The following is a 16,652-nucleotide window of genomic DNA, read 5'->3' as shown; positions in this document are numbered from 1 at the left end:
AGGGGACATAGCATGCAAATTCCACTTTGTTAGTGCTTCTACAGGTTAATGTGGGTATCTGGCATGTCTACCAACCCAAAACTCTGGGGAAAAACACTGCGCTTTGTTATAGTTCCTCTAAGTCAGAAACGTCATGCTTGAGCGACTGGAATGCGCTTCCTGGGTATTGTGTCGTAACAATACACTGGAAGTCTCCCTACATGGTCTTGGCCCCCCCGTCCCGCCCCCCACACTCGTTACTCCGGGTTTACACCGGAGGCTGCGAGGCAGCGCAGCGCCGCTCCCAAGCACGCAGCCGGGCTGTTCACACGGGACGAGCATTTCTCCGCTGGTCAGCCCGCGATTCACTCACATGTGGCATTTGTCTGGATCGTTGGGACCGGGAGGCTGCAGCAGCTGCTCGGGAGCGACCGCCGCTCTCCCGTGCGTGAGCTGGAATTTGTGTCAGCGCCACACAGCCAACAGTGTGGAGGACTTCCGCAGTGTTCAGCGCTACTGTAACCCCGAACCCCGACATTCAACGGGTACAACAACAAGCGGAGAAAGCAGAATCGCTGGCTGACCTTATATGTACAGTCTATGGGGCTGACCAGCGCGGAGAAATGCACGCCCCGTTGAACAGCCAGGCTGCGCGCTGTGAGAACGGCGCTGCGCTGCTCGCAGCGGTCTTCCACACTGCCAGCTGTGTGGAAGACTTCGAGTGTTCAGCTCTACTGTATGCCGGGTTACAGTAGTTCCGCCGGGTTACAGTAGTTCCGCCGGGTTACAGTAGTTACGCCGGGTACACTGGACGCGGAAGTGCCGCTGCGAGGCAGCGCAGCGCCGTTTCCCACACGCAGCCGCCTGGCTGTTCACACGGGACGAGCATTTCTCCGCTGGTCAGCCCCATAGACTGTATATATAAGGTCAGCCCGCGATTCTGCTTTCTCCGCTTGTTGTTGTACCCGTTGAATGTCGGGGTTCGGGGGTAAATGATGGTCTTCATAGCCCCCCCCCCTCTTTCTCTCTCTGTCTGTCTGCTTGTGTGCTTGTAGTGGATGGGCAGAGGGGGACATTTAATTATGTGATTGGGAAAATTAAAACTCCAGGACAACAAGGGAATACAAAGTATGGGATGCATATTTGATAATTTATATCATATAAAATATGTAATTTATATCGTTTAAAATCATGGGGGGAGAGGGGGGAGGGGGGAGCTGGCTCATTAGCATTTAAAGGAACAGGCAGTCAAAACAGGTCGCTCTGTGGAGGGCTGTTTTATACAGGGTAAAAAGGGTGCTGTTTTAAATGATCCTTGTGGTATTTTGACCAAAGTATGTTACAGACATTTCATTAAGACCCCAAGGAACCATATCAACTTGTGGTAAAATGGGCATGCTATGTCCCCTTTAAACCCCAGACGGTCTTTTATTTGTGAGCTGATATAGAGAAAATATTCTTTCTTTCAGACTTGTGCCAGTGTAGCATGGTTGTCTGCTATAAGAAACGTTAGTCTCCTTCATTCTGTTTTAATACTGCCGAAGCTCACTCTTCCTCCGTGAGTGTGTGTGTGTGTGTGTGTGTGTGTGTTCAGTTATTTAATTCCCCATTGTTTTTTTTTTAAAGGGTTAGTTCACCCAAATCATAAAACATGATAGTCATTAACCATGTGAACAGATGCAGTTTAACAGCCGAGTTTTGAGAATATTTGCCTCTGATACCTCTGAAGTGCAGACAATTAGGTGGATAATTCACAGTCCTCCATTTCTACTGGGCTATTTGTGCTGTAGAAAATAGTTCACAAATTCTGGTCACAGCAGATCTTATTCATGTGACTTAGGCAAATCTGTTTATTTTTGTGCTCAAATGTTAATGTAAGTTAATGCACTTGTGTATGACAAGAACTGGAGGGAAACAGAGAAATGCTAATACGCACAACAGTACATGAGGTTTTTTAAAGCTGGTGCTTCAGCTGCTAAAAGCTCCACTTTGTTCCCCAGCTGCTCTCTGACTGTCTGTCTGCTGCTGGGTGCTGAGCAGGTGGTGAACAGTGTGTCAGAGCCTTTCCTATTTCAAAAAATTGTCAGCCACTCATGCATTAATTGCATTCAAGGCAATGCAGCCTACTTGCACAACACATTTCATACAGAGGGTAAAGTTAATTCACTGACAGAGCAGAGGGATGTGGTGTCACCTTGTGTATTGTTTACAATGCAGATTATTGACATTAGGTCTGGCAAAACCAGTGATTTAGTTTAATTTTACCAGAGAACTTAACAGTCCCATGAGCCTTTGGATACGATGTGACCAGCCGTGGACTTGTCCATAGGAGACGACTGACTTGCTCGATGTCAGTTGATGACAGATAAGCAGATACACACACAAAGCCTACCTGGGTAGCAGGGAACATAATATTGATCACACACAAGGACGCAAATACTGCACTTTTGGGGTCACAAACATTTAAAGGACATTTATTCTTTTTTTCTTTATTTGGGACTTTAACAGGCTCTATTTTGCATTTTCATCGTGTTCATACAACAAATCCAGAACTGTGAATGTATGTTGATTGTTGTGAGGCAATAAATTTGGAATCTGTTCAACACAGTTAAACTCTCTCTTGAGTTATTATTAAGGCAAATGCTCACGGACCTACAGTATATAGATGTTAGCACCTCAGCTCCTACCATTGGCTTACAACTTAATGGGACGCTACATATGTCTTTTCTTTCTTATTCTGCCACTTCAGCTCAGGGTGGCAGCGGGGTTTCCCAGATGTCCCTCTACCCAGCAGTCTCACTTGGTCATTTGTATTCACACATACAGCCCCTCCGGAGAATGTCCGCAGGATCTCTGGCGTTCAGTGCATGTCTGAAAGCATCTTATGACTACGTCAACATTTAGTATGTGCTGTTGTGTATAGTCTTACACTGAAAAATTGTATTCAGTTGTGATACAACCAGTCCTCTGGTTGTGTGTTCAGGACCCACTTTCACTGGGTCTCCCAACATACTTGGACTGTGTAGTAAACACCTTGCTGGGAACACAAATGGAGTCTGAGCTGTGCGGTTACCATGACATACCTGCCCTATTTGAAGTGATATTCCCACATAAGAAAAAATGAGGCCAAGGATGTTGAGCTTCATCCAGAGCCCTAAAAAATTCTTTAAATTCTTTTTATTCCATTAAACTGAGACACCTCTGTTGAATATGTTTAAAATGTGAAGTAATTATATATCAATTTAATACTTTGACTAATTCAACTATAATAAAAAGTCCATATAGACTGGATATAGCTTGAAGGGGTTTTGTTTCTTTGTCTTCAGCTTTAAAATTGTCAGAGGTTTCCTGTTGGGTTCAAGTCACAGAACAGACTTCGGTTGGTCATTGTTTTCACAGTTTTTCTTTATAAAGTCCTTTGATGGATCATAGTCATGTTGAAAATACCTCTTCTGCAAACTGCTGCTTGCCTCGGTATTGTTTTAGTTTTGGGAGCAATGTTTCTTTCTGGACGTCATCTGTAGAGACACACTCAATGCTCATAGGGAACTCAGAGGTGCATGGTTTTAGTGAAGTCTGCTTTGATCGTCTCGTCACCTCTAAACCACGTCAGTGTGATTGTCATCATTTATTTTGCTCAGCAGTTCATTTAGTTATTTTATTGTATTTGTGTGCACTTTGAACAGTGTTTATTTTGTGCGGGACATTTAAGTTACCAGAACAAGCTCCTCCTCTTGAGACCACTCATTAGGAGGAGCAGGCGACATAGGCGGTTGCCTAGGGCGCAAAATGCCAAGAGGGCGGCACAAGAGGCTGATTTATCATGACGTGATACATGCAATGTTAACCGATACAGTAACATCACACAATCATCCTGTAACCCAGAGGACACACCGGAGGCACAAGCACCGCAAATATCTATATATTATTATAAAGTAAAATTATTTAAATAATAATAATAAAATAAGGAAAATCGGAAAGCAGAGCAAAAGTGTCAAGTAAATCAGTCCACCAGTGATAAACCATATGCCAGCTGGAGTCATATGCAGATAAAAAGAGACTTACAGAATGCTGTGTCTTTATCTGCGCTGTGTGAGTGGACTGATGGCCCATGTTAATCAATTGGTCTGTTCACACGCCCTGAGGAGGAGGATGAAGAATCACTCCTGTTTCCCTCTCGTCACCTTTTCATGGGTGTCTGGGGAAGGGCTGGCATGCATCTTGAAGCATGGATCCATTCTGCTTTACCTTGGACCTAAAGGGCTGTTCTGGTTGTTAACAGCACCTGGAACAGGACTTTCCACCTATGAGATAAACACTTTTCCAAATGATGATGATGATGAAGGATGAATAAGTTCATTTGAAAGTTTTGTCAGTCTGCTTGACACCTGTAAATGAAGCAAGGTCTGGTTTAGTTTAGTTAGTCAGATTTATTAACATACTCTCACATATACCCATCATCTTGTGCAATAGTAGGTAGACTTGATGTTGGCTAATTATTAATCATAAAATATGATTATTAAAATAATAACATTATTTAAAATAATAAAATTATTAATTAAAAACGATAAAGTTATCAATCAAGAACAATGAAATTATTAATGAAAAACAATAAAATTATCAATTAAGAATAATAAAATCTGTAATTATCATTTATAAAATACGAGGCACCACCCTAGGTATCAGGGACCAACAATCAATCTGTAAAGATCAGTCTCATAAAATCTCAATATTTATCAATGATTATAAAATGAACAGTGAAGGTTAAAGTTCAAGCACTGGCTATCATGTTCCAGCTGTATTCACATACATATGCAGAAATAATCACACAATACCGGTACTTTAAATACAATCGAATTTATTAAAGATAATAACATCAATGTTAATTAATGACTATTATCCTAACAAGAATCCACTATATCAAAGATCACAACACTAGCACTTTATGTATGTATGTATGTATGTATGTATGTATGTGTGTATGTGTGTGTGTGTGAGAGAGAGGGATGGCGTCGTATTACTGAATTCAAGATGGCGGTCTAACCGCATGGTGTCGTGTTACTGAATTCAAGATGGCGGTCTAACCAGTGATTTGGCGTAGGATCGAATTCAAGATGGCGGTATAAACTCGTGGTTTGACCAACAGGAAATGGAGAACAAAGGGATGCTTTGGTCTATCTCGTGGTTCAAAGCGCGAATGGCGTCGCGATGCGATCGCACTATCTAGGTCCCAGAACGTGTATAACGCGTGAATTGTGTGGGAGCAGGTCGGAATGTGTGTGTAGGCGGGTTTAGGAGAAAAGAGAGAGAGAAAAGGAAACATGCAAAGAATGATCAGAGGAGATCTCAAACACCGCCAGAGACAACTTCGGGGACTTTACCACTCGGTACCCAAGCGGACGAACTAAGATCCGTCCAGCTGTGTACCGATCTTTTAATGGGTTAAAATCTCCGCAAAATTGATCTAACGGTAAACAGTGCCGCGATGTGGCGAGAACGAAGATTCGTCGACACGCTGGCACAAAACAAGGGACCTACAGAAATATACACTCAAATAATAACACACTAATGTTTAAACTAGTCTCTGCCCAGACATAAGCCTCTTACTTGTTGCTGGTCCACGGTTCGTTGATGCGCGAACAGCTGATTCGCAAGGTGGCAGCGGGGATTGAGCTGGGCCGGATAGGAGATAATTCGTCTTGTTCTCCTTGGCGAATGTAAGTCCCATAAGTGGGAGTGTTGAGAGTGGATAAGTGTATGAATGCATGTAACTATATTTGTTCAGGAGGAGGCGCTGTTACGCCTCATATGGCATGGAGTCACGTGTGACTGATGACACCACTACCTTATAAGGGGGATGTTTACCCTCTCTCACCCTGTACCTGACTCTCACGGAGAGCAGCAGGTTGTGCACAGTTCTGCAATAAACAATGCCACGAGATTGATGGCTGAAGAGACAAACGTCTGAACGTCTGTTCATCCCTTAGAATTATTATTTCGCTGTGCAGGTAGGCAGAAGGAATAAGCCTACCTGTTAACAGTTCATATTTGTTGATGCAACAAAAATGTGCATAGATTCTGCATTTTTCCTAAATTTGTACAGAACCAGCAATGGCTACATCCTCAAATACCCCCCTCCCACAAGATGATGGTCTGAGGATATTTCTTCAGAGTCGAGGTATTCCTGAGGAGAATATTCAGAAAATGCAGCAGGATCGTGTAAGTCTCAGAACAGGGAGAGGATAATTTCAGCACAGAAATAAACAATTTTGGTTATACTTTAGGTGTATTTTTAAGCCAGTCTCTTACACTTAAGTTAACGATAATGTCTTAATGTGTTGTTTTCTTTTAATTACAGATTGACACCTCAGTAGTTGAAGAAATTGATGATGACACTTTGCTTACATTCCAGCATATGGTGATAGGATTGCTACAAGGCGGTTCTGTATGGGAAAACAGACAAGAGGTGGAGTTGATTCAAAAAGACTGTCCATGTTTGAAAAACTAAAAACAAAAATGTACACAAAAAGCAACAAAGACAGACTTCAAGATTCTGAGGAAGAGCATTCTATGCAACCAACAAAGATGCATCTAAGAAATAATAAAAGGGCCTCAAAGGTGACAAGAAAAATAGAGTTAGGAATAAATATTAATGATAAGGAGACAGGTGGCTTAGCAATGGTGGAGGAACCAGACTTCTTGATATTTCCAAGACAGCCACAAAGAAAGACATTCTGTCCCATGCTAAGAGGCTATTTTTCCCAAATGAGAAATCGAGAAATGGAAAGTGGGAGGAGTTTAGTCACGATATTGTTGACTTTCAGGAAGCATACCTTGATGACAGTATTAGTGTGGGAGAACTCTATGAGACACATAAATTGGGGGTGTTAAGATTTTACCTATTCACAGAGCATCCGACCAATAGAGAAGACATGTTCATAGAAATGGCAGAGGGAGCTGATAAACAGACAGACGCAGACAAGCAAGAGAAAAACACAGCAGAAAATGTTGAGCAGCTGACACAGAAAACACCAGACAGTGAACAGCAAACACACACTGTGGAAGATGATGGGCAAAGTACCAACAAAATGTCAGCGTTTGTCTCTACTGCTGTTGAGATTATTGGTCTTACATCTTTGTACAATACATCGGAAGTCATTTTTAGGTGTTTTCGATGATACAGTGCCATTTGAGCCTATCCTCCCAATAGAAGAGGCACAAATAAACGCTAACACCTACACCTCAACTCCTATTCATTCTGAGACAGTTCCTGCTGCCCCACCAAGTCCTTTTTGTGAACTTTTGCATGTGACTGTGAAACTTCACAGAGCGAATCTCTTAGAAGAACTGATTACTCAATTCAAGGATGAAGCCATGATAAGCTACTCTGTGAAATACAGCTTCATTGATGAAATTGGTGCAGATGTGGATGGTGTGTCCAGGGACGTATATGCTACCTTCTGGACAGAATTTTTAGACGTGCAGATGTGAGGGTTCCATCGCTATCCCCAAAATGGCAAGAAGAAGAATGGAGATCTGTTGGTAGAATAATGGTCAAGGGATTGAAGGACCATGGATATTTCCCCTCTCGGCTCGCTCAAGCCTTTACAGCAGCAGTCACATTTGGTGAACATTCTGTCTCACCTGATTTACTGTTTGACTCCCTGATGTTGTATCTTAGTCAGTCTGAGCGTGATCTCTTGTCCACTGCTTTGCAAGAGGTTCTAGTTGGTGATGATGAAGATGAGTTCCTTGATCTTATGGATCGCATGGGAGTAAGAACAGTACCAACACAAGAAAACTTGAAAGCTGTGCTTCTCCAAGTGGCCCACAAGCAAATAATCCAGCAACCGAAATATGCACTGGATAACATTGCAGCAGTCGCAGGACCAACTCTCAGGAAGTTCTTCCCCAGTGTGCTGGAAATCCGGAAGATGTATGATGATCTTAAACCAACAACGCGAAAGGTGTTAAAGCTGATCACGGCCTCTCCAGCTACACCAGCAGAGAATCAAAGTTTGCGGTTTTTACATCAGTACATTAGGGGATTGGATGAAATAGGCCTCCGGAAGATGTTACGATTTGGGACTGGGTCTGATGTCATCTGCGTTAAGGAAATTGAAGTCATATTCACCTCGTTGGAAGGGCTGGCACGGCGGCCAATTGCACATACTTGTGGCCCAACTTTGGAGTTGCCGTCAACTTACAACAGCTATCCTGAGCTTCGAGCTGAAATAGAAACTATACTGTCCAGCAACTTCTATACAATGGACATTGCATAGGAGTGCCTCTGTCACTCACTCACATGTACACACTTTTCCCTTTCTTATTAAATTTTTGTCCGGTTGTAGCCTTATCAGAGCCGACAGTCAAGATCAAAACAGTGTGATTGTGAGACAGAGATAATGTGGGGAAGATGTGGTAATTAGCTCAGGAGCTGTATTATGAGCTCAGGGGATTTTCTTTTCCTGATTAGCATTTTCTATTTTATCAAGAAAGTCATCACCTCACTTAAACTGTTTGTAACAAATGGTTGATGAACAGTCTGTTCATGCACTTGAAGGACTACTACACCAAAAAACAAATGTGCAAATTTGCAAAATTGTTTACTGCTTTTGTGTACTTGTTTCATCTAAATATACCAGCTCAGTACAGTTTTGTAGACAATGTGAAAGTCTTTAAGTGGTACAAAAGACATCATCCTCTAAACCTTTCTGATGTTGTTAACAGGAAATCTTTTGTGAATTTTGTTGTGTTAAGGTGTCCAAGGTTTTGGACACCTTCTACTGAAGTAGAGTTAAATTATTTTGGAAGTGTTGTTATTGAAAAATGTTGATGTTTGAAATGCCTGAACAGGCTGGGCTTTTCCATGTTACTCCTTTCAAATTTCTTGAATTATTTTAAAAAGTCAGAGCTTTTCATTTATTTTATAGTGGTATTAATGACACTTTACAGAGCATCTGTTGAACCCTGTGATTCTATAAAAAAGCTAGACCTATAAACAAATTGAGCCTTTTACAAAAGTCATGTTTTTCACACATTTTGTTATGTAAATGACTAAGCAACATCTATTTCAAATTTCCTTTGATTTACGTTGTCTGTTATCAGTTTGAGTAGAATCTTTTTGGAAATGGTTCTCACACAGTTGCATTTTTTACTGAAAAAATATAATTGAATTGGAGCCTCTTGCTCATGTCAGCTGTTATTACTGGCTGTGTTTGTTTGTTAATCTGTTGTAATATACATTAAGGAGTACCTCAAAAGTGCCCTACTTTTTATAAATAAAAAGCACTGGTTTCTCTCTTGTTTTGTACATCTGTGATCAAACTAATTGTCTTTACTGCAGATAAGTTTAACTACCCATTGCCACAAATGGTGCTTGACTATTTATTGTAAGCATTTATTTGTTCTAAAACTGGTGGACCCTGTCTCACAGAGCAGAATTGCTGACTTTGGATAACTGCAATGGATAAAATCTTGAAAAACTTATATTATCCATCAAATTCCTTCACAGAGAATCTTTTAAGTAGACATTTCCCTGTTACTTATTGTTGTGATCAGATGCTACTGCATGTTTTATACACTAGGTGGCAGCAGTTGTTAAATATGAGTAATTAAAGAAGCAGAAAAGATTAGAGTAAGAAAACACTAAGATGCACATATATGTTGCTTAGGGCATCTTGCAATGAAGCTACTTTGGGACTTAAACTAAGCCTCATCCTTCGAAACACGAACATAACAGTTATTGTGAAATGTTTATGTGATCAAACATGGGTTAATTCAAAAAGGAAAAAAATGTAGGCATACTTTAATTAGTGTGGAAATTAGGCTTTATTTGTTGATGGTGTCATGGTAGCCACACTGCAAATGAAAAAATATTAGGATGACAGACCACATTTTATTAGGCTACATAGGCAAGATTGGCCTGCTTTTATTTAAACGATAAAAAGATAGTTGACTTATCAGCACCAAATAATAGACAATATATTTCAACACCTAACATCATCTCTACATCACCAAATGCCATGTAATTCTTTGGTGGCAATTGAAATATCTTGATGAGAAAGACATTTCATAAATGCTTAAATAGTGTATAAACACTAAATCACATAGGGAGAAATTAAACTGTTGCACTTCTCTGTATTACCAGGTTTGTCTGATGCCAAACACCACTGGACTGCAGCCAGAAGTGTGGGTGTTTAAGGTTTCAGCCCATAGACACCCATCCTAAGATATAACATGTTTGATTTATGGATGATTATGCAAGAATAACCAAAGTGTGTCAGACCACATTCAGTCATGCTACATAGTTCCACTATGAGGACAAATTTGACATTTTTCGCAAAGGCAAAATGTGAGAGGTTTATTTTCAGGACTGCCCCAGTTACTTTGTTGAGATGTATCATTTTTCCATAATGATGAATGAAAAGAGATGATATGAAGCTCAGAGGGGAGATGTCAATTATTTTAGAGTTCATTGCTATTCATTACTTCGAGACAATACATCTGTCAATCATTTAAACTGAAATTCGCAGTCAACATAACATTTTCCACCCATAGAAAAACTGCAAATATATTGTTATTTTGCTGAGGATGGGTGCTCACATTCAATCATCTGATGCAGTAGAACAACTTGTGATTATTAAATATGGGAATATATATCGCAGAAAAACAACACGGGCGCCCCAGTGGCCGCAGCGCTTCTAGTGGGGAGGGGCAGCGGGACCGTGGTGAGGACGAGACACGGATGATCCGGAACCGAGAGAGAACAGCGCGACGGCGACACAGGATCCCCCCTGTGGTCAGAGGACAACCTCTGTCTCCCAGGCAATGAGAAGCACGCCATATCCCCGAACCCGCAGCCATTAGTAGCTGGAAATGTCCAACAGTGTCACGTGCCCAAACACTGGCATGTTCACTGGCCTTCTGGAAAACTCGGTTACTTAAACAACAATCCTTCTAACTCAGCTGAACTCTATTCTTAAACCATAAACACATTATCTCAGTGAACATTAACATTTACTACCAGTCCTTTATAGTATTCTGGGTATTTTATTGGTATTACATTTTTTTTTAAGGACATCCTGTGGTGCTTCATTTTTTTAACAGTGGAATTCACTTTTGTTGCTGGTAATATAGAAGAAGAACCTCACACACTTGTGTAACATATGACACCATGGACAAAATAATGTATTAAAACTTTGAATTATAGGCTACATTTCCAAAGTCATTACTTCGAGACATGTGAATTGTATCAGACTTTTGTCGAGGAAGTCACCAGAGAAATGGTCAGACTCTTTTAAATCCTGAAATACGTTCATCCAGAACTGGATGATCCTGGAGCAGCGCTGGTTATAATTATGCAGCGGCAGCACATCGCTAAGACAATGAACGGAGCAGGAAACATGAATCGATTATGTTATGTCTCTGCCTCGATACATAGTCGCTCACTTCCGAGAGACAGGCGGCTGTCCTGACCGCAGCCTCTAAACCACGGCTTCCCTGCTCTGTTGCGTATGGAAGCCCATTTCAGCCACTGTGATGAAGAAAATAAAAATCTGTATCTCATAATTATGACTTAGTATCTCATTATTATGAGATAGTATCTCACTATTATGACTTAGTATCTCATAATTATGACTTAGCATCTCATAATTATGAGATACTGACTGTGGGCGGGGCGCAACACAGCATCAGGGAACTTCCCCCATTATAGTTCTTTTGGAAGAATACAATGTGCTTCAGCGAGAAAACAAATTCTAAATATATTTAATGGTGTGTGTTCAAAGCTATAGAGCTAAAGTAAGATTGAGGTGAAAGGATCTATTGGCAGAAATTGAATATAAAATAATCCTAGTGATGTTTTCACTACTGTGTTTCATCTAAATTGTACAAATTGTGGTCTTTACCCTAGAATGAGCCCTTTATATTTAAATACTTTATATGTACATAGGGAGCAGGTCTGGAAGGAGAGAGATATGTGAGGGGTACTCAGCTGCAATATACAACTTCACCACGAGATGTCCCCAAATTCTACACACTGAATCTTTAAATGTGCATCTTACTGAATCAGGAATTGGACATGGATGTTTGATATATCATTGGCCCCTCTGTGTAAATTGTGGCCCCTGATTTATGAAAATACTACACCAGCCTCTGGAGAACAACCCCCCAAGCTAGCTTGTCCTTAATATTGAACTCATTACTTTTCTCTTCTGGACAGTCTGACAGGTCTTGACGATGACCTGACAGACATATTCAGCCAAGTGACCACACTGAAAGACATGTTGGTCTAATGTTTAATGTGTATTTTTCCTTTGATGCAGAAACACCTAGGTGGAGGTTTTCAGGTTGTTTGTCTGCCCCATTTTTATGAACACATGTCAAATTCTGTACGAAGCTTCATTTGGACTCAGAGATGAACTGAAACGATGTTGGTGATTAAAGGTAAAATGTCAAGGTCACGGTGTCACGGTGACACCTTCAGGGAATTTTGTTACATCCAACACAAATATTCACTTCAAGGATGATTTGATTACCTGAGGTCCACCCTGAAACACATTCATAGACCCAGGACAGATATAATACAGAGTTTGATGACATCAAATAACCCTGAGGGAGATGAGTGAATACAAAGAACTCCTGCCAGAGAGGATTTACAATGCAAAGCAGCCAGAACACTGGAAAGAAGAGTTATCATGTTGACTCCTTTGAATTATTTCAGGATGTCGAATAATTCTTCCAGGCATTGCTGCTGTAGAGCTGCTGCAGATTCAATGTGAGCGGCAAAGAAAAAAGGAGAGAGAGAGAGAAAAAGGAGAGAGAAAAAGGAGAGAGAGAGAGAGAGAGAGAGAGAGAGAGAGAGAGAGAGAGAGAGAGAGAGAGAGACTTTGACTTTTAAGATAACTTTTATTTAGATCATGTCAGGATCTCTCCAATAGTAGCATCAGCAAAAAATAATAAATAACACTTCAATCAGATCATATTTTACAAAAGAAAACTACATGTCACACACACACACACACACACACATGGAGATTAAAAATGAAGGACCTGTGAACTGTCCTCCTCTAGTGAACATAAAACCTGTCTGATCCGCCACTGAGACGTAAAAGCTTCCAGGTTACTGGTCAGGCTGTAGAAGGCGTGTTCAATTTTCATTGAGTTGCTACCAAACCTTCGAGGCACTTCTCCACATCTGTCCAGCCTTCACCCAACATCTGGTTCTCCCTGCTCTTCCAGGTGGCCAGTTTAGCCATACCAAATAGGAAGTTAACCAGGACTAGTGTTGTTCTGTTTCTTTGTGGTATTTAGGCCCAAAAACAAACAACAGGAGAGAAAGGCTCTCCCCCAGAGCCTCCACCCACTGCTGCAGTTGTCTAAATAAAACCTCTAGTCGAGGATAAGACACCACTAGGTGCTCTACAGTCTCCCTATCACCACAGAAACCACATCCCTCCCCAGTGCTCGGGTCCAGGTGAGCTCTGTGTGTGTTTGTAGCTAAAGCTCCATGTATAATCCTCCACTGGAGGTCACCCACCTGGTTTTCAACAGGAGGTTTATACAGGACCCTCCACCTGCCTTCAGGGTGCAGCCTGCAGCAAAAACCTCAGTCCACCTCGTCTCCTTGACTCCAGCCAGAGAGCGAAGGTTCAGCACCTTCACACAGCTGACATAAAGCTGCTTCTTCCCAGAAGAGCTGAAATTACCCAGCACCGGTGTTTTGAAGGAAAGAAGCAGTCCACTCCTCTCGCCACCCATCAGCAGCAGGGCTGACGATCAGAGAGGGAAACAGGTACTCACAGTCATCATCCCATTGGTCAGCTAGAGTACGATTTTCAGCAAACGCCCACAGCCGTACAGCAACTTCTGCACCGTCTGCAGTCTGAAGGCCGCAGGAAAGGAACCCCCTCGAACACCAAAAGTCTGCAAGGTTGAAAATAAAAAATCGTGATCCACACGGTCAAAGGCTTTTTCCTGATCGATTGAAATAATACCCACATTTACATTATATAATTTACACACATCTCATATTAAAAACAGATTGTCCAGCATGGATCTGTCAGGCACACAGTAACATTGATCTGGGTTGATCAGCTGTTCAATGTAGGTCTTCAGTCTGTTTGATAAAACCTTAGAGAGGATCTTGTAGTCTGTGCATAAAAGGGCCACTGGTCTCCAGTTCTTTAAAAGGCTAAGATCTCCCTTCTAAGGCAGCAGAGAGAGAACTGCGCGTCTACAGGAAGTAGGAAGTGTCCCTTTTTTAAAACACTCTTTAAAAATGTCTGAAATGTCTCGTCCCAAAACACCCCAGAAATGTTTTTAAAAATCAGAAGGTAATCCATCCACTCCAGGGGCCTTTCCGGACGCCATCTGCGACACAGCCGTGGTCAGTTCCTCTAAGGTGATGTCATAGTTTAATATATCCTGTTCTTCAGGACGTCAGCTGAGGAAGTCCTTGTAGCAGCTCTGCAGCAGAGTCTGCATCACAGTGAACCGCCCTGAACAGGTCTGAGTAGAACTCTACTGCGTGTTTCCTCATCCTAGCCGGCTCTGTGGTCACTTCTCCGTCTGGGACCGGAGAGACACCATCTGTTTTCTCCGAGCCACCAACTTCTCTAAGTTGAAGAAGAAGGTGGTCGGAGCGTCCATATCATGTACTTTAGTGAAGCGGGCTCTGACCAAGGCTCCTTTGGCTCTTTCATGTAAAAAGGAGTTTAAATCCTGTCTCTTGGTTTTGAGCTGTTCTGCATCCTGCCCGTTGCTTTGTGTGACTGTGACAGTTTCCAGGTTTCTGATCTCCTCCTCTAATTTCTGAATGGCTCTTTTATTTTTAGAGTCGAGTTGGCTGAGTATTGCTGACAGAACACTCTGATTTGGGCCTTTCCTCCTTCCCACCACTGGGTAAGGGAGGAAAACTCATCTGTCCACCTGCTCTCTCACCGCCAACAACACCTGCTCCACCGGGCTGTCCTGCTGCGGTACCAGCCTCACTCCGTGTCTCAGAGACAGGGACAGCGGCCCAGAGGACGCCATCCCGCCGAGAAAACACGGCTCACTCACCGCCAAACTATCACAGACACACTAACAATACAACAACTAACAACTACACAATCATACAAAAAACAAAGTTTAGAATATAAGTATAGCAATTTGCGAAAATACCACAAACTCTCACACGCTCACCACCACGCCACCAACAAACTCCCAGCATGCACTGAGAGAGAGAGAGAGAGAGAGAGAGAGAGAGAGAGAGAGAGAGAGAGAGAGAGAGAGAGAGAGCTGCCCACCACGTGGAGTTCTAGGTAACTCTAAGATGACTGTCGAGTAGAGGAAAGGCCCGGATCTAGACTGCTCAGATTTGTCCGTAATTAGAAATTTGGGGTGGGCACCTTTTCACACAGTGACTTTGGCTTGGTTAGTGTGTTGGTTTTACTGACAGCACCTGAAGGCAGCACCAAAAAAACCGAAAACTTATTTACCCCTGGGGACTCATGTGAGTGTGTGTGTATGTATGTGTATGTGAGTGTGCACTCCGCCTCGCTCCAGGAGGAGATGAGAGAGGAGATGGGACACAACTTGCTAAAATGTTGATGCTCTTCTTATGTAAACAATAGGGTACATACTAGGTACGATACTAAGTTATAATAATGAGATACAGGATTTTTATTTTCTTCATCACGTTGAAATGGGCTTCCATAGATTTTGACCCGACAACTGATGAACTTTCTTCTATGAAACTGCAGTTCATGTAAGAATTCTACTTTATATTTTTATTTGTAATTTTCTATTGTGTTGTTCAGCATTGTACTTAAAAAGTGTTTTGTATTTGGAGTGTTTAGGCCTCCGCCACTGAGGGTGCAGAGAGGGACATTGCACTCGCAATCATGGGGATATACACTATCTGAAGAGATGGAGATGTGGAGCCAGAGGACGTGGGAATCGTGATTGAAGGCATCAAAGTCATGGACAACTTAGGAAGGGTGATAATGGGGTTCATCATGCTGTTTGGGCTCATTAATGCTTTGATCTGAGCTTTCCAGACAACCTCAAGTACACTTTCCAGTTTATTCAGAAATGAATTTGAATTGGCACAAGCTCTATGCAAAGATACAGCAGCTGAAAATAAAGTTGTTTGCATGAGCGGGAAACACAGCCGACAAAGTTCTGCGACCTCAGTGATGTTTTCCTGGGTCCGACATTTTTAATGACTGGATTTCCATGAGCTGGGAGAAGTATGTTCACACATGGAAATTCTGTCCACATAACTTCCCCTTTCCATCTATGTGACTTTGACTCTGCTCTACACCACTTTTGTACTGCTGCTTTTATTTCCTGATCAGTTTGTTTCTTGACATTTGTTGTATGTAAAACAACCTACATTTCCCATAATGCAACATTTGTTGGTTGGTTTTTACTATGCCAGTTTCTGAGCATTTTAAAATGCCTCATGTCTCATGCTAAACGGGGATCAGATGAAAAGCAATATTTCCTTATTAATTTCCAATTATATAATTTTGTGTTGGACTAACTAAAATCAATTTCACATCATCTATGTAGATATTTTACTTTAGCTGCCTTTAAAAAAGATAAGTTGGTGTTATGTAAATATACTTAACTAATCAACTAATGTAATAATGTTATTTTAGCTTTATGTGAGAGAAATTAGTTGG

General features: G+C 41.7%; 1 long non-coding RNA gene across 1 annotated transcript in view; it reads left to right on the top strand.

The window, feature by feature from the left end:
* LOC124851345 overlaps positions 1-16,311 on the top strand; it is a 30,009-nt gene extending 13,698 nt beyond the window's left edge. Inside the window, exons 2-3 of the long non-coding RNA XR_007032385.1 lie at positions 15,682-15,730; positions 15,822-16,311. This is a non-coding gene — a long non-coding RNA (uncharacterized LOC124851345). The remainder of the gene's footprint in view (positions 1-15,681; positions 15,731-15,821) is intronic.
* Positions 16,312-16,652: the final 341 nt, after the last annotated feature.

Source organism: Hippoglossus stenolepis, chromosome 23 (genome assembly GCF_022539355.2).
Source record: "Hippoglossus stenolepis isolate QCI-W04-F060 chromosome 23, HSTE1.2, whole genome shotgun sequence".
Taxonomy (NCBI): domain Eukaryota; kingdom Metazoa; phylum Chordata; class Actinopteri; order Pleuronectiformes; family Pleuronectidae; genus Hippoglossus; species Hippoglossus stenolepis.
The sequence above is the reverse complement of the archived record's forward strand: the minus strand, read 5'-3'. Positions and strand labels throughout refer to the sequence as shown.